The sequence below is a fragment of the Tachypleus tridentatus genome, chromosome 8 (assembly GCF_004210375.1).
Source record: "Tachypleus tridentatus isolate NWPU-2018 chromosome 8, ASM421037v1, whole genome shotgun sequence".
Lineage (NCBI taxonomy): Eukaryota > Metazoa > Arthropoda > Merostomata > Xiphosura > Limulidae > Tachypleus > Tachypleus tridentatus.
Window position 1 is genome coordinate 10,098,190 of NC_134832.1, and position 26,991 is coordinate 10,125,180.

General features: G+C 36.1%; 1 pseudogene; it reads right to left on the bottom strand.

Moving 5' to 3' along the window:
• The window catches only part of LOC143223867 (aspartate--tRNA ligase, cytoplasmic-like), a 54,924-nt pseudogene extending 29,357 nt beyond the window's left edge, over nucleotides 1-25,567 (bottom strand).
• Between the last annotated feature and the right edge of the window lie 1,424 nt (nucleotides 25,568-26,991).

Here is a 26,991-nt window from a genome sequence, read left to right on the forward strand (position 1 = left end):
TACTTTTTTTTGCTCCACTTAAGACAATTCAAATATTTTATAGTTAATAGACTCAATATACAGTATGCACACCATTAGTCAATTGGTAGCCTTTAATTGTCAATGACTTTGATCATGCACTTCAATATTCAAAAGTTGAATAAATTAATTACGTTTTATTATGCATTGTAAGTGTTGTGTAATATCAAGATCTCAACTGTACAATGACATTAATGTACTTATAGAGATGAAATGGAAACTTCATGAAACTTGATCACATACTTTGTAAAATCTTATTTCTTATTAATGTTTCAGTCTATGATAAAGAGAGAAAAAAGCATGTATACTAAATAGCCCCTATTTATTTTGTACATATAAAATATTTTAAATCTTTCAGCACCTCAACAAGATAAGAGAAACAAGATGAACATTTACCAATAAACCTTTTAATAATTATATACTCTCCAATTAATATATCAAAAGCCTATTTCAATTATTAATCGATTAATATGCCATATTTTCTATGAGTTTGAGAATTTAAACAAATCCCTTCTGGCAAACTTGGCATTCACCACCACTAAATTTCTATAGATACACTGCTGGCCAAAATCTTAAGGCCAATGAACATGAAGAAAAAATATGCATTTTGCATTGTTAGACTCAACCACTTATTTGAGTTGAGCTTCAAAAGATGAAAATAAGAAAAAGGAAAATAAAAATAAACTTTTTAAGCATTTAATAGAGAAAATGTGAACACTATGAAATTAGCCTAAATACTAGCTGGTCAAAAGTTTAAGACTATACCAAAAAGAAGTCCTAAACAGGGTAGGAAATGCCCAACAAGAGGTCTCAGTAGTGAGTTGCACGGCTGTCATTTTGAATAACTTCAAACATTCGCCTTGGCATGGTTGATATAAGCATTTGCAGAAGGATTGCTGGAATGTTATTCCAAGTGCTGAAGATGGCTTCATGAAGGTCATGCACTGTTTGGAATTGATGTCCATTTCTATAGACTTCCCTTGCCATCCACTCCCAAATATTTTCAACAGGATTCAGTTTGGGCAAACACACTGGATGGTCCAAAAGAATCACGTTATTCGCCATGAAAAAGTCCTTTGTCCTGCAGGCATTGTAGATTGCAGCATTGTCCTGCTGAAAGATCCAGTCACTTCCACACAGGAAGCTGAGTCAATAAGGATGCTCTCTCCAACATGCCAATGTAACCAGCTGCTGTTTGATGCCCCTGTATAACCTGAAGTTCCATTGTTCCATGGAGAAAGCACCCCAGATCATAATGGAATCTTTTCCACTGTGTCGTGTAGAAAATGCCTCCGGTGGGATATCCTTAACCATCCAAGTTAATTTTTTTCTCATCAACGAACGAAACCTTCTTCCACTTTTCTACATCCCATGTTTGGTGCTTCTCAGCAAAGTTTAACCGAGCTGTTTTATGGTGTGGAAGGAGGCATGGCGTTTGAAGAAATTTACAGCTTTCAAAGCCTTTCTCTCACAGATGCTGTCTTATTGTTCTTGAGCTGCATTCTGCATCCATAAGGGCCTTAATCTGGTTTGACAATCGACTGGTGTCTTGCCGGACAACCTGTCGAATCCTCCTGCTCAACACTGGCAAAATTTTCTTGGGCCGACCGCTTGAAATTCTCATTCCATATCCCTCAGGGTCTTTCAAGAAATTTGCAACAGCAGTTTTACAACGCCCAATCTCACCAACGATGGCATGTTGAGAGAGACCTTGCTTTTGCAGCTTGATAATTCTGCCACATTCAAACTTTGTCAACTTTTTAGCTTTTGCCATGTTTTTACCCAATGTGACACGAGATATCAGTGAGAGATGTTGGCAACAGTAATGCTTGAAAACAAATGTCTAAATTTTGTAACATGTTTACCAATTAATGCTTCATTTCAGTATGGTCTTAAACTTTTGACCAGCTAGTATTTAGGCTAATTTCATAGTGTTCACATTTTCCCTATTAAATGTTAAAAAAGTTTTTTATTTTTATTTTTTCTTTTCTTATTTTCAACTCTTCTCAAATAAGTGGTCGAGCCTAACAATGCAAAATGCATATTCTTTTTTTATGTTCATTGGCCTTAAGATTTTGGCCAGCAGTGTATGTGTTTTAAATTTTAAGGCTGTAGCAATGTCATCATTAGAAAATAATGAGTTTAATACAGGTAACATTACAGTCCTGAAAAGGGAACTCACCTTGAATAAACACCCAGATACAGGTACTTTATACAATTCTCATTACTCACTGAACTAGTCATCATTAGTCTTTATTATGTGAAAATTTAAAAATCTTTTACGTAAATTCAACAGGGCTAAAAGGTTTATATGCATGTCATCGAAACATCTGTTCACTAGAATCCTGAATGGATTTACCCCTACTGTCAATGTATTCCTATACTGTTCACTGCAAGTGGTGACAACACATAATAAAAATATGCTTGAATTATACTAAATAACCATAAGTTTGTAAATTATAACAATCAGTGTAAAGAAACAATAAAAAAGATTAGTTAAAATCATGTATTTTACACAATAATATTAGTGACATTAGTTGCAATGACAGTTTTTTTATTTTGTTTTGTTTATTGTTCTGTCTGACTAACATACCAGATATCTTGTAACCCACGTGGACTTGTTCCCATGAATTCATCTCAATCATTCTGTGCTAGTTATAGTTTTCATACTACAACTTTTAATAAAGTAAGCATATCATAAAATTTTGTAGATTATCAAGTAAATATTACAAGGCTCTTGTACACAAAACATTTTTTCTATGAAGTTTTAAGATTTTATAAGTAATGATTTGTCTGCATATTTTTTCTTTTCAAATGTTTTCTATCCAATATGCAAAGTAATTTTGATTTCAATATTAAAAGTGTCTTAATGCATCAAAAAAATATCAAATTTCACATTAAAATCTCTATAATCTCCAAATAATTATCAAACGTTTTTCTTGGAAAAAGCTTTATATTTTATCTGTTATTTCCAGTATTGTATTTCTGTATGTGTTTGATTGATTTGAGATCTTCTACCTACTATGAAACAGGTATAAATTATGCTTTTTTTTATTCAAGAATGACGACAAATTATAACATGAAACCACAAGTGTTTATTCTAAATAGCATAATCCTGATAACATTATACATGTATATTTATTATTATTTTATTGACTTTTCAGCTGTGTCTGACAAAGATTACAGAAGTTAAAGTGACATGGTGCATGTGTACTCTTTCCTATATCCAATAGTAGAAAAATTATCTTTACAGTGACCTGTTATGGTTATTATTTGGTGGACCAGTATTTTGTAAAATGCAGTCACATTTCAACTATAACACAGCACATATGCATATGTATATATTATTATTATTATTCAAAACATTCTTGAATTTCAGTTATTTTTCTTAAAGCACAAAATAGTAAATAAAGAAATACAGAAAACAATGATCTCTTCTACTAAAGAAATTTGCACTTGTTTGCCATAATTTGCAAATAAGCCTTGTCAAATTTTACAAAACAAAATAATATTTGGGAGTTTTACATACACATTCTGAAATAACAAAATATCATGAGTATACTCTATCAATGCCATAGAAATCTAGTACACTTTATCAGGTTTAGTAACTAAGTTGTATTTGGGTCTGAAAAAATATATTTTGAGTTTCATTACAAACTTACCCTTCCACTTCAAATCTACCATGAAAAAGAAAGTTTTTAACTGCATAAACATTTCATACAGGCTGAGATAACAACATGGGGGACATTCTGAGCTTCCGTTTAGTTATAAACATATCAGAAAGCAAAACTGGTGTACGCAAGCAAGTACTTCAAAAATGGTTAATTCTCTAGATATAGTGATATCTTGGAAAAAGGAAAGATATGAAGTTCTAACTGTATATTCTAGTTTGTTGATATCATTAACTTTAGCTCTAATTTGCAATAAACTATAAACATTTAGACATCACAAACATTTGATTTAAACAAAATTTGCATTAAACATTCCATGTGACACATAAAAATAGATATTTAGGATTTTTTTCAATATTTACTTTCAAGTTAAGAAATTAACTGACGTATAATACTAAATTATAACCTACACTTTAATACCAAGTTTATTGACATAAATTCATAAAATAGTAGTTCAAACATTGTGTCAGCATTTTGAATCAGTGAAGAAGAGAACCTTAATTTCATTGGAATTTTAAATTTGTAAACATAAAAACCTTAGTTGAGTATGCTAATAAGTTACTATGTTTTACCTTGAAACATACCTTAATAGCAACTGACCAAGATGTTTTGGTCAATAAATTTGTGGAGGAATTTCCTAATGAATACCTACACTACAATTTGTTTTTTTAAAGACATTATATATGAGGTCTGTTCAAAAAATACGCGGACTGACGTCTTAAAACAAAATGTACTTTATTTAGAAGTTACAGGTCTGGGACCCCTTCAAAGTACTCTCCTCCCCAACGCACACACGTATCCCAACGGTGTTTCTACTTGTTGAAACAGTCCTGGTACGTTTCTTTTGTAATGTCCTCCAGCTCCTTCGTCGCATTTGCCTTAATCTCCGAAATCGTCTCAAATCTTCTTCCTTTCAAGGGTCTTTTGAGTTTGGGGAACAAGAAAAAATCGCAAGGAGCAAGGTCAGGTGAGTAGGGGGGGGTGGGGAAGAACAGTGATTGAGTGTTTGGCCAAAAAACTCACGAGTTCTGAGAGCCGAACTTCGCAGCAACGCGGTGCATCTTCAATTTTTCGGTCAAAATCTCGTAACAAGATCCAACTGATATCCCACACTCTTCAGCAAGCTCCCTGACAGTCAGACGTCGATTTGCCCGTACCAGGGTGTTGATTTTGTCGATGTGTGGGTCGTCAGTTGACGTGGAAGGACGTCCAGGACGCTCATCATCTTCAATGGACTGTCGACCATCCTTAAAACGTTCATGCCACTTGAAACATGCCGTACACTTCATAGCAACATCACCGTAAGCCGTGTTAAGCATAGCAAAAGTTTCAGTCGCAGATTTTCCAAGTTTAACACAAAATTTCACAGCAAGTCGTTGCTCCTTCAGGTCATTCATTTTGAAATCCGCCAAACGAAAAAATCGTACTTCACTTAAAACCGCGTAGCTAATACACAAATGAAGATATCTGCAATCGGGAAATGGCGTCGTAATTAGCTGATCTGTGCAAACCTAGCGACGCCAAGCGGATTCCCCTGGAACCAACTGAAGCCGCGCAATTCAAACAGTCCGCGTATTTTTTGAACAGCCCTCGTATCTACAAATAAAGCTGTGTCAGTAGTTTCAAAAAATGAAAAAATATTAAATGAAATTGTTAGAATGGAAAACACCTAAAGAGGTAGCTGAAGTTTTTCCAAAGATGTAACATACCATGTTATGGCAGGTTAGAACAGATGGCATTCGTTACTCCTAAAAATTCACTGCAATGATTCAGTAGAGAAGCTAATATGTTTGAAATTTACTGCTCTGACCATGCAGATGGAGAGATGTCCAGATTTACAGAGAGAAAATGGAAAGAGAGGAGCTTACTATGGTTGTGTAAAATTTGGCCAATAGTGGCACAGGTGTCATCCCATTTCATCAGCAGAGGAACAGACATTTGAAATATAGACCAAAGGTCAGACAAGAAGTTAAGGTGAAATAACAGGCTGTGAATTATGCAAAATTTGCTTGTTTAACCCTTTAGCAACGGACTTGGTATAATACAAGACTTCATCTACATATTTGCACATATTAAGTTTTACACTATAAATTCTGATACATTATATGTATCTTCACAAACTTTGGTAGACTTCTAATTGTAGTTGTGAATAAGGCCATTTAACAACATGGCTCTACTTTATGTGGTTGTACACCTAACTGCATATAAAGGCTTGTTTAGAGCATGATAGTTACAGAAGACTTAATGTGTGGTGGTTGGAAATTATGCTAGTTAAATGAGATACCTGGATGTGATCCTTCATACTAATGTAATTCCATATACTGGGCTTCCAATTACTGCTTTTCTACCATAATTGGGGCTGGAATGCTAATTACAAAAAGTATGTTTATTTAACTTACCTACCCCCCAAATGGCAATACCTTATTTTTATTTTTATATTTTACTTCTTTACTTTGGTGAGCAATCACCTTCCCACAACTGTCTGCAGGCAGTGAAGAGTGATATAGAAGTGAGACATTGAGGGCTTGAACACCCACATATCACTTTCCTAATTTCTATATTTATTATCTTAATTTTAAGTTCTATTGCTATTCCTTTACATGAGACTGGCAAATGGAGGTTAAGACTGATAGATGGTATATGCCCACCACAATGTTGGTCCTACTTCTGCAGTAACATTAAAAACCTAGGGTACTTTTTTATATCCCACATGACAGCTCATACCCTGGGATCCTTTCAATTAGAGCAGTACAGACACATGAAACATACCTTATTGAGTAACCACGAAATCATAAATAACTATACTGATACCATAGGATTCCACTATAATTTATTAAGCTCAATAACTAAGATGTATTTAGATTTAAAAAAATATGAAATTTAGAGCAGGCTAAAGGCACAACCTACCTCCTTGAAATCTTGGCTAAAGAAAACAAAAAAAAAAAGGCAGCCTTTTACCAATTAAAGTGGCTGAGAAAACCACTAAAGGGGCACTCCAAGCTGATGATTAGTTATTCATGTCATACATTGAAGAAAGAGTATATAAGGGACTGTTTTAAAAAATGGAAAGAGATGAACGGGGCCATTGTGTTTGATTTCATACATAAGCCACATCTCAGGAAAATAAAGAGATACGAGGTTCTTATTTTATATTTTAGCTTGTTAATATTGGTAATTTGAGTTTCTAATTTGTATGAAACTATAGACTTAGTATTTTGACATCACAAACATCTAATTTTATATTATTCGACAAATTGGTTACATTAGGATAACTTTCAACATTACAACAGCAAGTAAAAGGTTAAAAATGTTTAATATAAAAACATAAAACAAGAATAGTTTCTATACAAAAGAATGAAACTATAATCGATACAAATGTAAAAACACACTCAAACTGGACAATGCCAACATTATCAATGATGAAATTCCATTGCATCTGCATAAAAACTCATGTTTGGATTTCTTTCCCCCCTTCTGTTTTGACACTCAAGCTAGTAAGATGTGTTATCAGTCATGTCCTTCTTAAAACCAGCTAAGTTTCGCATGCTGTTTTCTCCAATCTCTCCAGTCAATGGCTTATACACTGACTTTTCACTGCATCAAGTCATTACCTTCAAAGTGTTTGACCCCAACACATTATATGCCCACAAACTAAAACCACAATCCTGCACAGAGGTGGAATGTTCCTGCAACCCTCAACCACAGCTGATTTTAACTACTTGTATGGGCCTATGAAACTCTGTTCCACCAGTTACATCACTATCCCATGAAGCTTTTGTTGAAATCTGTTCTGTATATTCCTAAAAGGCATTTACTCAACAATTACTCCAGAATAAATCTAGCATTCAAATGAGTGAAAATATAAAACCAATCTCCATGTTTTGACAGATTGTTTAAGGCAGACTATTCATGATAAAACTTTGTAGAATGGATGGCATCTGCCTGTTGTGGAGACACAAGTGTAGAGGAGAACGCTTCAAAAGTCTTCCACCTTTTATATTTAGGTCATTGTATGTGTAAACGCAAACTAACGTGGCAGGGGTTTAGTTTAGAGAGAGAAAATCAGAATTCTCTCTCCAACTGGGGTGTTCAGGAACGTTGTGGTTCCTCTTCGTCCCCTTTTGTGGAAGGTTATTGAATTTAGCTGGGTTTTTTTTAACTCTTTTTTTTTTTGGGTGAAGGAGTGAAGTTGGTCATAATTAATATTATTCATGAACAAGGCAAAGGTAGCACCGAAGAAAACAGTCAGATCCCGTCCCGAAAGGCAGATGTCATAGTAAATGTGAACATAAACATAAACGACCCGATTCAGGGCATGGCAATAAAGTTGCCTAGGCTGGGATCTAAAGATCCAATGCCTAAGTTTTTGCTGTGGGGGGAAACGGGAGTGCCCCGAGAAAAACCCACTTTCACAGGACAGGCGCCGAAAGTTTTACCTGTCCTGTGCCCGAGACCTGAAAAAGAAAATACATAGTATTTAGGTGAGTTTTGCCCTTTGAGTACTCTGTTGTGTGATTTGTGATTCCTGAAATATGTTGTATGGTGAAATAAATTTGGTTGGTGCACTAGTTAATTTATAGAGTGATGCCGTTAGTTTGTTTCTGTGTTCTGCTTTTAAATAGTATTTGTTTGATATTTCTGTTAGTCTATTTCTTAGTGTTGGTAAGTTGCTGATTTGATGTATATAATTTACTGGAGTGTATGACGGTAGACTGAATGCAGATCTTAGTATTTTGTTTTGTTGAAGTTGGATTTTCTGGAGTGTGTTATTTGACATATTATATGTGACTTAACATCCATACTCTATTAGTGGACGGATGTAAGCCTTGTATATTTGGATAATGGTTTTTGGTGAGCATTTTGAGTGTTTGCTGGTTAGAGTCATTAAGTGTGAAATGTGTTTTCTAATTGATGAGTGTATGTTGTTAACATGTTTTTTCCATGTTAGTTTTGTGTCAAAAGTGATACCAAGGAATGTGATGTTTTTGCTCATGTTAATGGGCGTATTTCCGAGTGATAATTTTACATTTTCTAGATTTTTTCTTTGTTTTTTTAGTTTCCTGTAGAAGGTGATTGCTTGTGTTTTGGTTGGATTTAAAACTACTCTCCACTTGTTACTCCAGGTCGAGATGCTGTTAAGTGATTCTTGCACGCGAGGCATGGCCATTACTGGGTTTCTGGAGGTGCTCCAGATAGCGATGTCGTCTGCGTATTGTGAATTATCCATGTATGTTAAATTGGCGAAAGGTATGTCACTGACGAAAATATTATATAGTAGTGGAGAAAGGACTGATCCTTGGGGCACTCCTGCAGTTATATTGAATGATTTAGATATAGTTTTATTGACTTTTACTTGTGCTGTTCTATCTGTCAGGAAGTTTGATATCCATTTAACTATAGTAGGGTTTATTTTTAGATGAGTTAGTTTGTATTTGATGGCATTGTGCCATACGCTGTCAAATGCTTTTTTTAACGTCTAGAAATACACCAATGGTTACTTGGTTGTTGTTAAAAGCTTTGTAGACTGTTCGGTGAGTCGTGTGAGGTGATCTGTTGCTTGCTTGTTTTTTCTGGAAGCATTTTGGGATTCTGGAAGGATATTATTTATTTCACAAAAGTGAAGAAGAAGGTTGGAGATAACCCTCTCCATCAGTTTGCCAAGGCAGCTTAACAGACTGATGGAACGGAAATTACCTGGATTGGCCCTATTAGTTTGTTTCTTTGGAATCGTGGTTATGATGGCTTTTTTCCAAGTGTCGGGGTAATATCCAGTTGTTAGTGAAATGTTCATGATATATGTGAGGTGTTGTAATAGGAGAGTAGAGCTTTTTTTCAGAATAATGTTTGGTATTTGGTCATGTCCAGGGGAAGTGTTTTTCAATTTTTTAATGTTAATTTTTAGTTCAGTGATGGTAATTTTCCTGTTGATTGAACTTGAGTATGTTTCCAGTGTCTCACCAGGGAATTGTGGTGAGAATGAAGCTTGGTTTGTATTTATGAAGTTCTTGACATGATGTTGGTGTTGTGTGTCAAAGTCGACTGAGTTTAGGTTACTGAAGGAGGATTCATAGTAGGCGGCTAATAGGTCGGCTTTCTCTACGTCCGTCCTTGCGATTCTATTGTTGTGTATGATGTGTTGTAGCATATGATTTGTGTTTTTATCGGAAGAAATACTCTTGAATTTTTTCCAAAATTCTTTTGGATTGTTTTTGACTTTTTCCAAGTTTTTACAAAAGTTTTGCCAATTAGTTTCTTTTGCTATTTTAATTTCTTGTTTAATTTTTGCATTTGTTCTGTTGATCTGTGTTTTGATAGATGGATCACGTGTAATATATATGTAATAAAATGGCATACAGTTCAGCAGTGAACACAGAAGCTACAGAGGGAATTCTGTGCACAACCAACGAATCACAACAAACCATGGCAGAGCCCACACAATAACCTGATTTTGAACCATCTATATAAATAGGAATGGAAGGAAGGTTCAAAAGATGTTCAGCAAATAACAGACAGTATTTCCAATTGGAAGTGTCTGCTTTTCTCAGATGACTTAAAGATAGGTCACATTTGGGGACTGTAAGAAGCCATAGTGGGATGGGCTGACCAATGAATGAAACAATGTTGCCCAAGGACAGGCCAAATTCATCCATTTGCACTTGGATATGAAGAAAGGAAGGAAAACACAAACCCAGGTGAGATGCTTTGGTAAGGAACAAAGTTTCAAAGCATATAGTAAAAACAGTTGCAAACAGCAGAGGTGCAAAGAAGGTTAATGAGACTATGTATAAGATTTGAACTGGGGAAGAGCAGAAAGCCCCAGTGCGGAGCCAAAGTCCTTGATGATAAATGGGGTCCAGCATCTTTAAAGCTGAGGTTCTGGCAGAGCCATAGACCAGTGATTTGCAGTCGAGATTTGATCGAATAAGAGCACGATATATCTTTAGCATAGAATATTGACCCACTCCCCCAGTGGTGGAAGAGAGGATACAGAAGATGTTCAGTGCTCTTGTACATTTGACCCATAGCTGCTTGATGTGTGGTATAAAAATCAGCTTACAGTCAAAGATAAGCCCCAAAAACTGTCTCAGGGACCACAGGCAACATAACTTTACCATTATGGAGTTCAGGATCATGGTGAATACCCCACTGGCAGCAAAAATGCATGCAAACTGTTTTAGAGAGAGAGAAGTTAAAGCTGTTTGCTGTGGTCCACTTCAGTAAACGAGTGAGGGCAGTCTGCACCTGCTGCTCAATATACCTCACGTGCGACGAATGAAAGATGTGAAAGTCGATGACATAGAACTCGTTTGTAACAGTAAGAGAGAGTTGTTCAGTGATGGCATTAATCTTTATACTGAAAAATGTGACATTCAAAACACAGCCCTGAGGGACTCCAAGATCCTGTAGGAAGAACGAGAAAGTGTTGAACCCACATGAACTTGAAATCACCTGTCCTTTAAAAAATTGTAATAAAAATGGGCAAATGGCCATGTAACCCATATGTATGGAGGTCTCCCACAATGCCATACCTCCATGTTGTATCATAAGCCTTCTCAATGTCAAATAATATTGATACAAGATGTTGCCGTTTGAGAAAGGCTTTTCTGATTAACGTTTGAAATCAAATGTGGTGGTCCATGGTAGAATGCTGTCGTCGGAACACACACTAGGTGGGCGAGAGGAAGTTGTTTGATTTGAGGAACCAAACAAGACAAGAATTAACCATCCTTTCTAACATCTTAACAGAGACAGCTCATCAAAGCAATTGGAAGGTAGTTTGAAGGAATCTTGGGACCCTTCCCAGGCTTAGAGAAAGGTAGGACAATAAGCCTAGTGCTAGGCATCAGGAAATATATTCTCCTGCCAGATCCAGTTAAAAACAATCAGAGAAATAGCAACAGAAGCAGAAGATAGATGGTGCAGCATTTCATAGTGTACATCATCAGGTGCCAAATAGATGAAGTGGCAATTTCAGTTCCACTAGCGTAAATGGACGATTATAGTCATAGAGAAAATCAGCTCGAAAGGAAAGAGATGATTGCTCTGCCCAAGTCTTGATGGCTAAGAAGGTGAAGGAGGAAGAAAAAGTGCTAGATACCAGGAAAAAGCTTTCACCTAGAGTATTGATGATGCTCCGGGTATCAGCTGCTTCCTCACCATCAAAGAGGAAGATCAAGAGGGGAACAGAATTATATTGCCCACTGAGCTTTCGAATCTTGTCCCATATTACTTTGGAACTTGTGGTAGAAGATATGCTGGTTGTGAATTTAATTCAAGATTCCTGGAAAGTGATGTGGTGTGAAAGTGTGGGATACCAACGAAAAAAATGGCAGGCCCATTTTTGAGCCTTCTGTTCCATGTGGCAAGGATTCCACCATGGATGACAATATCGTGGAAAATGTGTCGAGGCTTTAGGAATACACTGAGCAGTTATTTGTATTATACATTCAGTTCCCACTGCCACACAGCCATCTATTGATGGCTTATAGACGATGGCAGAATCAAATTCTGCAAGAGCAGTGAATGAGGGCCAGTTTGCTTCATCCAGCTTTCACAGAAGCACAAAGGTCAGGTGGCATTAACCACGGTCAGTTTTTCTCAAAATTATACGAAAATGCTCACTGCCTTGTGGATTACTGTCAACCCTCCATTAAAAATTGGAGAATAATGAAGGGGAGCAAACTGATACATCAATAGCAGTAAGTGACTGATCAGGTGCATGCAAATAAGTAGAAGAACAGCTATTGAAAAGAAAAAGGTTGTGATCAGAGAGCATATGCTCTACAGAGTGACCTCTCCTATCAATATCAGCACTTTCCCAGAGGGGATGATGCCCATTAAAGTCCTCCAGGATTAAAAAGGGAGAAATCAACTGTTCAATGAGAGCATCAAGGTCTGATTGATCATAGGGCTCTACAGGAAACATGTAGACAGAGAAAACAGTGATGGTACAACCCAAGGAAACACGGATGGCTACAGCTTCCAAGGGTGCATCGAGTGGCAAAGACAGCGAGGGCACACACTGATGAATCAACAGTGCCACCCCTCCATGTACTCGTTCATCACACAGCCTGTCATTTCTATACAAAGAAAACTGCCAAAAGGTGACTGTATCAGAAGGTTTCACAAATGTTTCCTGTGAGGAAAGACATACAGGATGGTATGAAGCAATCAGTACTTTGATGTCATTCAGATTAGAACATAAACCTCAGCAGTTCCACTGCATCAATGTGGCCATTTTTGTTTATGTGTAGGCAAATTGGGTGTAGAACCCTTCTGTTTACAACCAAATATTTTTTCTTTACTGTCTTTATTAGTCGATTGGGCAGGTCTTTGCTGTTGGAAGATGATTCCAGCAACTGAGGATGTGAACAAATGATAGTTTTGAATGTTGGGTTGAGAGAAGATGTACCCGAGGAAATGCCTGTACCCGCAACCAAAGGAAGTGGATCTTGGAATTTGCTGAAATGTATGTTAATGACAGAGATGGGTGTTGAACTTGATTCATCAACTTTTTCAACCATGGAGGTCAAAAGACTTTTCATTTGGTTTGAGAACAATTATTTTGCAGGCACAGAGAGATCCATCTGCAGTCCTACTGTAGTAGTGGAACGAAGTGCAGCAGCATACATCTGAGATGAAGTGGTAAACAGCAATGTTTGAGCCTCAGGGTAAGTAATGTTATGAATAGTTTTCAAACACTGCACCTCTTTTTCTTCCAACCATTTAGGACAAGAACGAAATTAGGAGAGGTGAGAACCAGTTGGCACAATGAGGGTCCATTTCACACTCATAGTGGCAAGGACCACATCAAGGAACCACGACATGGTGACTTCTAGTGACCGAATTGCTGACGCTGGAAACATCGGAGAGGGTATGGAATGTATGGCCATACCCTGCAATTAAGATAACCTGCTTTGATTGTGGCAAGTGGACATGGTGATGTAAATGTCAGAATGAAGACATTGGTTGGCATCATGATTCCATCTTTATGAGTGGAGATACACCTCACTGCAGAAACTCTTTGGGTGGAGAAACTAGCAAAAATCTCTGACTCGGGGATGTTCTTCAAATCCCTCTCAACAATAACTCCTCATGAAGAAATGTCCTCCTAAATTCAAATTAGCATGAGATGTAACCATAATAGGTGTATCCCCAATCGCCTTTGAATGCAAGAGGAGTTCACTGTGTTGAGATGTGAATGTTTCCACGAATATGTCACCAGACTGAAGCTTCTTTACTGACATTGGAGAGCCAGTAAGTCTCTCTATTCCCTTCTGAATGAAAAACGGAGACATTTGCCCTTAAGGTTTGTCTGAAAGAGAATGTAGTATGAGAAAATGAGGTACAACAGGTGTTACAGATGTTGATGATTGCTGCTCAAAATCTTCAAGATATGGTCGTTTACCTATGGACTGTTTTCTCACTATTTTATTAAAATTTTTAATTGGAGTATCCATAATAAAGAAAGGGAATTTTCAGTGCCCACTGACCCCACCCACCATGAAGCCCTACGAGGGGATGCACTACAATGTGAAACAAGGACACTGCAGCTACACCAGGGTTTTGTGAACACTATACCCAAACACCAGCATCGTGTTGAGAACATCTAACACTGGTACTTGGTTGACCCTAGCCTGAGTAGACCAGCCAACTGACCTAAGGGGGGCCATCCTTAGGCTGCCCGTCAAAAGGAATTCAAGGTCAAAGTGGTGTGCTCGGGTTGGATCCCTCAATCCCCAGGATCATCTCATCCCCTTCATGGATCACCACACATGGCAAACATGTGGGTAAATGTTTAGATCCTAGAGGAGGTAAACTCAAAAAAACTAAACTTTCCCTGGGAGGTCCCCTCACCAAATACAGGAATCCACACCAAGGGGTGTTCCATTAGGAAAGATAACAACTAGCTTTGTCAAATTACTATGGTTGGGAATTTGGAATCAATATTACTTTTGCAATGTGGGCATGAATAGTTGCACAGTAGTCTGCCATGCTCTCTTGAGTATCGGTCTGTTTCATGGTAATTGTCATCCATCAGACAACATGGAGGATTTAAGTTGTTCATCTAAGGAAGTTTCTACTCATCTTGAATTACCATTAAGCTTCAACTTTGCTACTGCAAGTCAAAGTGAACAATGAAAACAGACTTAAAGTTAATATGAGTTCATGGTAAAGACTATTATTTTCACATCATTTCCATTCAATTTATTTACACCTAACAAACTTGATAGATTTGTGGAATTATTTCAGTTAGAGGCAAAAAAGTGACTGTTAACTACATATTCTGTGAAACACAAATATCTGACAAGTACTTTTGTATTTAGTATACAATCGTTTTTGTCATGTTTAAAGATCATTTTAAAAATATTTCTTGTATGATATTTACATTCCCATGCTGTGTGACTTAAATGTTGGCTTGGCACAGGGTGGATGGGTGAATTTGGCATTTTATGGTGTAAAGCAACTAGGCTATCTGTGCCAAACATCCAGCAAAAAGTTCAAAGGAAAGCAAAGGGATTAAAATTTGTAAAATGAAATCAAGGTAAAACAAGACAAAGTTGAAATTTAGAATTAAAACTTAAACAGCATGAAATCCAAATTTTAGATCTAGTGTACAGCAGCAAGAGTGAAATTATAGTAATACTAGTTTTAAAGGAAATTTTGTAGCATAAGTTGAATGGTCATAACTTGCTAGGATGACTAATAGGTAAGTACAAACACCAGCATTAGTCACCTTAAGTTGGCCTTTCCAGTCCTGGTTTCGAGTTAATTTGACGTTATGGTCATTTTCTAATTTCATATCGAACTAGTTGCACTTCAAAAAAAATTATAAAAAAGTATAATTTACGAATTAAAAATTTAAATAGTGTTAAAAAGGTCAATCACATTTAAAAAACTAAAAAAACATTTGTAAGGTGGACAGTGTCACCATCGTCGATGACACTGTCCGACGTTATGTGTAAACCTTGGGACAAAACATTTCTAAAATGGTGCCATCATTGACAGTCATAATGACAGCAAGACAGCAGAATGTGGCTTATTATGAAATGAGTGTCACACAGACAACACTGGTGCATCAGTCCAAGATAAAAGAAAACGATGAGTTAAAAAACTGTGACCAATGGGTAGTCTAGTTATGACAACTTTCTCTTTCCGATTCTTATGAAAACAAAATGCTCAAAGCTCAATAAAGGGTTTCATTTGGAAAAGCTCATTTTTACGTTGCTCACTCCAAATCGACTGTCAACTGGTATGGAGCCAAGCCTTGAATACAAAACCACAGTCCATGTATGGAACAGGCACAGCAGTGATAGTGCCAGAGCAGATGGACTTAACTTCGGTGTCAGTGTGCTCATTCCTGCAGATACCAACATGGCCTGGTATCCAGAAGAACTGGATAGAAATAGATGTTAAAGAGAAATGGACCAGTCAGTTTTGAACATCAGCAAGAATAGGGTGAGAACTGACGTAGAGATTACAGGGTTAACATAGTGCTTATCACACTGGTATAAACAGTACAGTTTGTGTACTGCATAGCTTCTATGTGATCCAGGGCAAGAGAAATGGCGTACAATTGGGGAATGAACACAGAAACTGTAGAAACTATGTGCAACAACCAAATGATAGCAAGCAATGGCATCTGATTTCAAATCATCTGTATAAATAGGAATGAAAGGATGGTTGAAAAGATGTTCAGCAAATAGAAGGCAATACTTCCAGTCAGGAGTATCTGTCTTCTTCAGATGACTAAAAGAAAGGTCACACTTGGCGATAGTAATTTGTCACAGTAAGATGAGCTGATCTATATATACCGCTGTGTCATCCAAAGATAGACCAAACTCATTCAACTGCACCTGGAAATGAAGGCTAAAAGGAACAGTGGCAGACCATTTACTATGAAAAAGTGTGGCCCACTAGGAAAGGAAAACACAACCCCATGTGGAATGCTGTGGTAAAGATCGAAGTTGCATTAAAAACAGTTGCAAACAACGAAGGTGTAGAGGGGGTTCGTGGGATTCTGTGTACAAACTCTGGACTAGATAAACTTGGAAGGAACCTGTGCAGAGCCAAAGCCCCTGATGGTGAATGGGGTCCGACATTTTCAAGGCTGAAGTCCTGGCAGACCCATACTCTAATTTTGATCAAATAAGGCCACGATAGACTTTTAGTATGGAACATTGATCCGCAACCCTTCAAAAGGTGGAAGAGATGGCACGGAGGATGTTCAGTGCCCTTATACACTTGACACTTAGTTGCTTGATGCGTGGTATAAAGGTCAGCTAATAGTCAAATATAAGCCCCAAGAACTTAGCCTCAGGGACCATGGAAAACACTGCTTCACCAATATGAAGTCCATGATCAGGGTGACTACTTCATTGATGGTGAAAGTACATGCAAACAGTTTTGGAGAGAAAAGTTGAAACATTTTGCAATGATCCATGTCAATAAATGAGTGAAGGCAGACTAGATGCCACTCAATACACCTCATATTTGACGAATGACACGAGATATAAAAGTCATCGATAAAGAGACCATTTGCCACTGTAGGGGTAGTTGTCCACTGATGGCATTAATCTTTATGTTGAAAAGTGACACTCAAAAGACACAGCTCTGAAAGACTCCAAGTTCCTGTGGAAAAGAATGGGAAAATGTTGAACCTACACAGACTTGGAATTACCAATTCATTAAAAAATGTTTAATAAAAATTGGTAAATTGCCACGCAACCCATATGAATGGAAGTCTCGCAAGATACCATACCTCCACGTTGTATCATAAGCCTTCTCAAGGTAAAGTAATAGAGAAACAAGATGTTGTTGTTTGAGAAAGGTTTCCCTAATTGATGTTTCAAGTCGATTTAGGTGGTCCATGGTGGAGTGATGTCTTCAGAACCCACAGTGATAGGGAAAAAAGAGGTTGTTTGATTCAAGAAACCAAATAAGACAAGCATTAACCATCCTCTTTAAGATCTTACAGAGACAGTTCGTCAAAGCAATTGAAAGGTAGTTGAAAGGAATCTTGAGATCCTTCTCAGGTTTAGGGAAAGAGAATGCAATAGCATAGTGGCAAGCATCAGGAAAAACATTCTCCAAACAGATCCTGTTAAAAACAATCAGAGGAATAACAAGAGAGGCAGGAAAGAGATGTCATACCATCTCGAAATGAATATCATCAGGTTCAACCGATGTACTGCCAGACTAACAAAGAGCAAGTTTAAGTTCCATCAGTATGAGTGAGTGATTATTGTCATAGAGACAATCAGCCTGAAAGGAAAGAGGCAATTGTTCTGCCCGTGTTTTGATGGCTGAGAAGATAGGAATGAAGCGCTAGATGTACGATAAAAGCTTTTGCTGAGTTTTGGTGATGCTCTCGGTATCAGCGGCTTCTTGGCCATCAGAGAAAAAGATTGAAAGGGGACAGAAAGATACTGGTCACTAAACCTTTCAAATTATGTCCCATATGATTTTAGAACTAGTGGTACAAGAAATGCTAGAGGTATATTTAATCCAAGATTCCTTCTGGCTTTGACATCTGACCTGCCTAACATGTGCACAGGCCTGCTGAAATGCAATGTGGTTTAAAAGTGTGGAATATCTACCAAAGGTATCCCAAGCCCTTTTTTGAGCTTTTCTTGTCCTTTTGCAGGCAGGATTCCACCATGGATGAGGATACTGTGGGAAACATGTCCAGCTTTAAGGAATACACCGACTAGCTGCCTGGACAATACAGTCAGTCACTGCTGCCACACAGCCATCTATCAATGGCTTACACACAATGGCAGGATCAAGTTCTGAGAAAGTGGTGAAAGAAGGCCAGTTAGCCTGGTCCAACATCCATCGAAGACGCTGGTCAGATAGCATCGACTACAGCCAGTCTCTCTAAAAATGATAGGTAAATGATACTGACCCAAGGATTACTGCCGACTCTCCAAGAAAAGTGAAAAAGGGAGCAGACAGAAAGATCTATAGCAGTAAAAGATTGACTAGGTGCATGAAAATAAGTATAAGATCCAGTATTGAAGAGAGACAGGTTGTGGTTCAAGAGCATATGTTCTATAACACGACCTCTCCCATCAATACTAGTACCACTCCAAAGGGGATTATGTCCATTAAAATCTCCCAGTAGTTAAAAGGGGAATGGTATCTGGTCAATGAAGGCATCAAAGGTTTGTCTGATTATAGATCTCTTCAGGAAGCAGGTAGAGAGAACAAATAGTGATGGTACGACCCAATGAAACACGGATGGCTACAACCTCCAAGTATGTATCAAGTGACAAGGACAGAGTGAACACCCGCTGATCAAGCAGCAATGCCACACTGCCATGCACTCGTCCATCACATGACCTGTTGTTTCTATACAAGGAAAGCTGCTGAAGGGTGACTGTATCATTAGGTTCCAGATATGTTTCCTGTAAGGAGAGACACATGGGATGGTAAGAATCAATCAAATCCTTAATGTTATCTACATTTGATTAAAAAACTCAACAGTTCCACTGGATCAGAGTGGCCATTGTTATCTATGTGGAGGAGAATGTGGCAGGGAGATTTTCTGATTGCAACCACGCTTCTTTTCTTTATTGGACGAAGATCAATCAACTTCCATGGATCCTACCCTGAGTCAGGTAGGCAGGTCTCTGTCTGTGAACAAAGATTCCAATGACTAAGGGTATGAACGAATGGCCAATTTACTTTTTGGGGCTGCAGAAGAGGATGGATCTGACGAAACATTTGAACCTGAAGGAAGTGAAACTGGACAGTCACTGGAATAAATGGTAGGGACAAAAATGGAAATAGACATAGATGCATCAACTTTTTTAATTATGGAGGGCACAAGATTCTTAAGACGTTTTGCAAACAACTCTGTTTGGGGCACTCCCACTGTGGTTGTGGAATAGAGTGCAGCAGTATATGTCTGGGATAGAGTTGGGGATAATTTCTGAGACTCTGAGTAGGTGATATTATTAACAGTCTTTAAGCATTGCACCTCTTTCTCTTATACCCATTTAGGGCAAGAAACAAGGTAAGAGAGGTGTGGGCCACTACAGTTAACACAGTGTGGTTTCAGGTTGCACTTGAAAGCGTCATGACCACAACGAGCACATACCAAAGAACCATGACAATGTTTTTAAGTGACCAAACTTTTGACACTGAAAACATCTGAGAGGGTTAAGAAAGTAAAGCCATACCTTGTTGTTCAGATGACCTACTCTGACCATTGCAGGAGGACAAGGTGATGTAAACATTAGTATTAGAACATTGGTAAGGTCCATAATCCTGTCTTTATGGGTGAAGATTTGGCATACCATAGTTATGCCTTGACTGGAGAAACCAGCAAGGATTTTCAACTCAGGAATGTTCTTTAAATCCCTCTCAAGTATAATTCCTCTGGAAGAATTCAAAGTTGCATGGGGAGTAAACTTAATGAGTATATCCCCAATAGCTTTTGATTTCAAGAGAAGTTTGTTATGCTGTGTTGAAGGATGTTTCCATCAAAATGTCTCCAGAGTACAACTTCTTTACTGATTTTGTGGAGCAAGAAGTCCTTCTGAATGAAAAATGGAGACATCTGCTGCAAGGATTTCTCAGAGAAGGAATGGAAAATGAGAAATTGAGCTGTAGAATCTGGCTGTAAGGTTGACTGTAAAACAAAGTCATTCATGCATGGTCATTTTCCAATGATTGTTTTTTTCAGTTCTTTCATTTTTATTTATTTTGTTAGAAAGAGGAATATCCATAACAAGGAAGCTACGTTTCAGTGCCCACTGACCCCACCCACCATGAAGCCCTGAGAGGGGATGCACTACAGTGCCAAACAAGGATACTGCAGCAACACCAGGGTTTCATGAGCACTATACCCAAACACCAGCATGATACAATTGTCCACAAAACCTGCTGAGAACATCCAACACTAGTACTTGGTTGACCCTAACCCAAGTGGACCAGTTGACTGACCCTAGTGAAGCCACCCCAAGGCTGCCCATCTATAGGAATTCAAAGCCAAAGTGGTATGTTAGGATTGGACCCCTCAACCACCAGAATCCTTTTCTTCCCTTCATGGGCCACCATGCACAAAAAATCCGTGGGTGGATGTTCAGATCCCTGGGGAGGTAAACTGACAGAAAGGAACCTTCTCTGGAAGTCCCCTCACCATGTACATGAATCCACACCAAGGGGCTTGGCATAGGTCTGACAGCTAATGATCTTAAGGGAAACTGTTCTTGTGGAAAAACAAAACTACATATCAATTGACTAAAATTATGAAGAGGTGGAATCCTTATAATCTATGATGTTAAAAAGCAACCATTCAAATACTGATTGTCAAAGAACAGGTCAACAGTAGTGACTTCATTAAGATCATTTGAGATCTATTCTCAGTGGAAAGTTAAAGCTAGTGCCCCCCAAAAAAGTATTGAATATGCAATTATAATTTTGTATCATGACCTCTTTTGTTTACTAGTCTTTTCAAAATGTGTATCTGTATTTTGTTTTTACATAAATTCTTGAAGTAAATTAAAGTAAAACTTAAAATATATTACTATATTCTTAAATGATTAAATTACACAGGTTATAATCCAGCAGTTTTGAAACTTTAACCTTTATTTATAGTGATGTGATTGACAACAAAAAATATTAAACACAATTAAAATTTAAAAAAATTATTATTATGCTAACAGAAATAGAACAGTAAACACAATACAAAATCATGGTAAATTTATACTTTGTAGTTTTACATTTTAATATTTGAGCATCCCTCCATTAGTAGTTTAAAATGAGTAACAACAATTTAGTAGCTTTAGAATAAAGACAGGTGGAGCAAGTTTAGTGGCAATGGGAGTTGGACCTGAGACCTTCAAATGACTATGCACTTCACCTAATTATGCTGTATGTACACTTTTTGTTTAACACCAAACACAATGGCAATATTCTGATTATTTGGATAGTCTAAGTAATCAAAAACAATGAGTTATGGGGAACTAATTTCAATTTGTTACTTTTGTAACAATTGATTTCATCATAGTTTTGATTATACCATTGTTGAAATAACTGAAATTGGTAATAATAAGAACAACTAATTTTGGTAACAAATCAATCATAATTTCAGTTAATTAACTTTTGAAATAAAAGTTATAATTTTAACAAATATTACATCCTCCTCCTAAATTTCTATCCTCATACTTACAAATGACCTTAAATATGATCACCAAAGAGTGGAAATGTGTGGCTCTGGAAGATTTCTGTTTATGTGTATTATATGTGAAAATGATTTAAAAAATGTTTATACTTACAATGCAACAAACTTTACCATTGCTTTACTGACAATTTCAGATACTGATACAAGACACTGAACTGTAAAATGTTGCTGACAAAGAACAAAAAAACATTGTTTTCCTGTGAAAAAACAATGAAAAAATGTTGTAACTACCAGTCACAGGTACAAACAAATACTAGAACTACTATTTGTAGTAGCCTAGTTACTGAATACAAGTGAAATGTGCCAACTGTTTTACCAATTTAAAAAATAATGATCAAATGTGGACTATTTTTATACATATATGAAATTATACATGTACATTATCAATATGAGATATACATCATTAATGAGTGTGCTTGTCAGATAATCAAATAATCTTTCTAGTACCATTAATTATAACTTAGTTGATATTTGCCCCTTTTGAACTTCATTTTGAGCAACAACCTCAGATTGTATTAAATTATATTCAATATACAATTTTAGATTTCTAGACAGAAATTTCTTGATAATGATTGAAGTTTCTTAGAATCACTTGTACCACAAGGTATTCCAAGCAAATTTCACATTCACCAATCAATAATAAAATATTTGCTGGATGTAGTAGCATGATAAATCATACAATCCATAAAACCTTTGACATTTTAACTGAGTTGTAAACACCACTCTAAAGTTATCTGCTGCTGTGCCATCATTTATAACAGAAGTAATTAAAGATTAACAAGGCACCATTTGAATACATGCTTGTATCAAATGAACAATTTAATTTTTTAAAATTAAAACTAAAGAAAAGTTGTTTAACCATTTCTATCAACCTTCTGTCTTAGCTCTATTTCAAACAAAACCTTTTTAACACAAACTATCCTTCCATGCTGCATGTGTACACCACACTAATCGTACAACTTCAGAATTAGTTATAATGCTCACAATGCTTACTAATGTCTGATATCATAATTTCCTTAAAATATTTTATTTATGTATTAGATTCTACAATTGTATATGTCCCATTTGCTTTCAATACGGGCCTAAAATGTGGTTTAAGCGACTTTACCACCAAGTACTAAATATTTTATTTCAAGTAATGAAATTCATAATCTTAGTCCATCATGATTATAAGAGAAGTAATTCAAACAGCTGTAGACAATTCTAAGAAGTACAACATAGCTTTGTAGAACATCAGTATTCCATAATTTGTGTGAAATATTAATGCTAAAATCTCACCTTTTGCTTGACTGGTATGAAGACATCCATGTACCCACACCTTCTTATCAGCAAAGTTCAAATCAAGTTCTTTAACATCTACAAGATATTTTATTATCTTCTTTTGAGACTGATTCATTGGCAACTTTCCATACTGTCCAATAGAATAATCTTCTTCTAAAGTATTCACACCTTCTTTAATTAACTTCAATAATAAAAAAATAACATATTTTACCAGGAAATATTTCCAGGTTAGAAATAGTAGTGTTTCATACAGAAATAAAATATACATGAATAATAAGTTACAATACAAAATATCTTGAGACTAAAACTAGTAACCCTGATTAACTTTACAGTAAAACCTTGAATATGCATTGTCTTTAACTTAATTTCAGGTGCTGTTTTTTTTTAACTAAATGAAAGAAAAAACTTCTTTCTAGTCAAAACTAGTCAAAAACCTGCAAATGCCCACCTCTCACTATTGAGGAAAGAGTTAAGAAAGAAACAAAAATAGTATGGTAAACTATCACTCTGATTGGAAAGGCATTAACATTTATTATGAGTAAATCATAAAAATGAGGTCATTTCTGTTGATAGTGTATAATAAACTTGAAAGCATTTGATAAGATACCTGCTGTTAAACAAATTCTCTGGATAATTGAAATTTGCAGGAAAAATAAAAAAATTCATTTAAAATACAGCAGTGGCACAGTGGCATTTTTCCAATAAGGTTTCTGTTTTAGGACTCTTGCTCCCAGCTTATGTCAATAATTTGGATAACTTAGTGGACAGTATTATTTGCAAATATAATAATGCTGTTACAATGCTTGGGAGAGCTGATATTACAGAATTTCATTTTATTCAAAAATATTTCAAAAGTCTTAATGGTTTGCTCAAAATAGAAAACTGCAAGTAACTACTGAGCAATGAAAATTTACAAACTTGATTTTTGTAATTCTGAAACAACTTGGATGTTTGAGAAAATCATTGATGTAATGCATATACATAAAAAGAGATGACATGGATATGATAATTGGTAAAACACTCCACTCAATTACTTTAGTACATGCCTTTGGCAATTAATAACTAAAAATTTATTACCATTTTTTCTAATTAAAAGATCCCAACAAGTTTCAATAATAGCTTTCATTCATTTAATTGGTTTACATTGGTGTTTCCAAACCAGGAACATAATACCTCTAGTGGGAGTTTTTAAAATTTACAGGGCAGCAAAAAAATTTAAGGTTTCAAAGTTATATTTATTAAACTTGAACCCTAGGAATTATGGGTTTTCTTTTCAACACATTTGAGCAAAAAATCATTGTGTGGGTGTTTTTGTAGCAACTAATGCCCACCCCAAATGTTTCTTGTTCATTCATTGAGCATTTCTCTTTTGACACCACTTTTATTAAACATTTTACAATAATATTGGTTTCTGTAATTCCGTACTATCACTGAAATAAAATATTTTAACAGTGCTTCCTTTGGCCAGAAACCTAGAATAAGGTTCTGTGGAAGATCTTAATATCTAACATAATTCAGGAATGAACTAAAACTACTTTTAATGTTTTCTGGTTGAATAAAAATTAAACACATAGTTTTTGAAAAAAATTGCTTGTGTCGTGATATTATCATTAGTTTTGACTCCTACAGTGCACAGTAGCACACTTAAGACATTAATGTAGTGTTGTGGTTTTGTCTTACCTACTTAGCCATAGTTTGTTGTGTTCTTAGCTATTTGTCCTGTTGTTGTTCTTTGTTTGCTGAGTAGATATGAAGGCTTTGACCTTGGCATCATTGAGATAATTCTATCACCTTGTTCAATGGAACTTTACCACATTTAGTGTAGCTCGATTACAGTAACATTGAACAGATCACACTGTAGATTCTAGTTAAAGCACAGACTAATTGAAAAGAGCCATCTAACTGTTTCGATAGCTTATTCTCCAATAATCAGATCTTCACTTCTTTGAATGCCATTCACTAACAAAGCAGTGCATGTATATAGCTTTTATCTGAATATATTTCTCTGGCAGAGCTCATTGCATATCATTGGCAGATGATGATAATTTTGTATCATCAGATTTCTTACAAATATAATTTCCAATCACGTTCGTAATATTATCCAAATTTCCTGGGAGAAACAATGTACATAGAATTTTTAATACAATCATGCAGAATGCTAAAAGTCAATTTTTCTTGTCAAGAGCACTGCAACTTGATGTCTTCTGTCAAACTTCTTAATTTATGAAGTACTGTAAATTAATACCAAAGAACTACCACATTGAATAGACATTGTTCTCATGCCTTGTTGGAATACTACAATAATTCTTTGAACTCTTTGCTCTTGTATTTGAGTTCTTTGATGATCTGCATCATTCTTTGATGTCACAAAATTCAAGGGATCCTCAGAAGTATTGTTAGACATTTCATCTTCATCACTTTCCAATGAAATAGCATAATCAGTCCTTCTATTTTTCTTTCTTTGTGCCTTTAATTTGCTCTGCAGCTGTTTCCCACCAGTTTTTCATGCCATTTTGACCTCTAGGTCTAAACCATTGCATCCATACTGACATCAAGGTTATTTACCACATGTACCACATATATGCATTTGACACTTACAAACCATTTTCTTCTTTCCTGTATTAGCATTGCTTTATCAATACAAGATCAGTAAACTTACTAAATGCTGATATTATGTCAAAATCTGTTTTGTGGCCAGCTGTAGATTCAGTTTCCACAAATGGTGCAGTAAATTGCTGCTTTTGTCTAATCAGGCTTTGGTAAAAGTTTTAGCCAATAAAAAAAGATCTGGAATGACTTGAAAAATTAAGTTCTGCAAAATCTTGGGTGCCTGGCTTCTGGAAGCACTATTAAAATCCACAGCTGACAATTACTGCCTTAAGAATTTTATTTTAGTAAAATATCTTAATGGTCTAAAATTAGAAAGGAGCATGAGCCCTTATTGTTTGCTAAATAATCAGGGAAAAAAGTTTGGCTAACACTAGTGTATGCTAAGTATTTTTTCTTATTTTATACAAATACAAAAACAGACATTTTGTACTTCAATGTACTGTGGTCCTCGCATCATACCTTCTATGATATGTAAGTCTCAGACACCATAGTAGCTGAAAAAGCCCCAAAACATCTTCTTCAAGAGATGTTTTATGAACTGATTGATGTGAGATTCTCAAAGTTTCTCACCTGGAGATCTGTGAAGATGCAGACTTCTTTGACCCTGTACGAAGAAATGAGTCTCGTCACTGAATAACACCTTCCTCCATTCTTCTTGCGTTCAGTTCTTGTATTTCAGACCCCATTGATACCGTGTTTTCTTCATTGAGTTGGTAAGAAGTTGCTTTTTGACTGGTCTTCTTGCCCTTCTAACGCAATTTTGAATGACATAATATTCCTCAAAATTTCATCATATATCCCAAAATTAGATCAACCGTACTGCAAAACACAGCTAATGATGCCATCTGTGTGAAAAAAATGACTCTTAAAGGAAATCAGTGGGTCCAGCAAGCCTACATCAGCTACCATGCTGAAAATATTGTAAAATGACCATTTGTTTCCATTAATTTGCACAAGGGGGTACATTGTATAAAACAGTAGTCATGGTTTAGCCTTATGTGCACTTGTATGATATGTACAATTATAACAATACATTTGTATTTCAAGATCACTCAACTGTAACCAATTAAAACACTGCAAATGACTCAAAATAAATTTTAAGAGTCACCTATACAACCAAGTTAACAATCAGTCTTTTTAGTAAAAATAAACATTAATACATTAAAAAAAAACAGAACAAAGTAACACTAAGGGTTCAATATAAAAATTAATACAGGT